Raw genomic sequence first — 1,130 nt, 5'->3', positions numbered from 1 at the left:
TACGTTGAAGGTCACATCCTGATCTTGAACCCGTATAGTAAGTTCCCCTTTTTGCACATCTATCAAGGTACGTCCAGTAGCCAAGAAAGGCCTCCCCAAGATTATGGGAATCTTCTTATCTTCCTCAAAATCCAGAATAACAAAATCAGCAGGAAAGAAGAGCTTATCCACCTTGATGAGCACATCCTCAACTATGCCCCTTGGGTAAGTAATAGAACGGTCCGCCAATTGTAGCGACATGTATGTGGGTTTTGGATCAGGCAGATCCAGCTTTTTAAAGATCGACAACGGCATCAGATTAATGCTTGATCCCAAATCACAAAGGCACTTGTCAAAAGTTAGATTGCCAATGGTGCAAGGAATGGTGAAGCTTCCTGGATCTTTCAGTTTTGGTGGTAACTTTTGTTGCAGAACCGCGCTGCATTCTTCCGTGAGAGCAATGGTTTCAAGGTCATCCAGTTTCACCTTCCTTGAAAGAATAGTTTTCATAAACTTCGCATAACTAGGCATTTGTTCCAGAGCCTCAGCGAAAGGTATATTGATGTGAAGTTTCTTGAACACCTCCAGAAACTTCCCGAACTGTCTATCCAGCTTTTGTTGCTGCAATCTCTTAGGAAAAGGTGGTGGAGGATAGAGCTGTTTCTCCCCTGTATTAGCCTCAGGCAGAGTGTGTTCAACAGTAGTCTTCCTTAGTTCCGCCGCTTTCTCCTTTTGCTTTGATTCTTCATCCCTAACTTCAGCTTCGACTTCTTTTGCCTTTTCAGCATCAGCTACTTTTCCAGACCTTAAGGTAATAGCCTTGACTTGCTCTTTGGCTTCCTTCCTGCCTGGTACTTCCGTGTCACTGGGAAGAGTGCTAGGTTGATGATTGAGCACTGCATTGGCTAATTGACCGATTTGATTTTCCAAGGTCTTGATAGAAACCGCCTGACTCTTGCACAACAGCTTAAGTTCCTCAAAATCAGCACTAGTAGGTGCAGCTGCACTTCCCTGTTGAGGATATGATTGCCTTGTAGCATACTGCTGTGGTTGCTGGAATCCAGGTGGGTTAAACTGTTTACTCACTCCTTGCTGATATGGTGGCTGAATAGCATTCTGATTATTTCCCCAGCTGAAATTTGGATGATTTC

Source organism: Apium graveolens, unplaced genomic scaffold (genome assembly GCF_009905375.1).
Source record: "Apium graveolens cultivar Ventura unplaced genomic scaffold, ASM990537v1 ctg2540, whole genome shotgun sequence".
NCBI classification, from domain to species: Eukaryota; Viridiplantae; Streptophyta; class Magnoliopsida; order Apiales; family Apiaceae; genus Apium; species Apium graveolens.
This window is presented reverse-complemented; position numbering follows the sequence as displayed.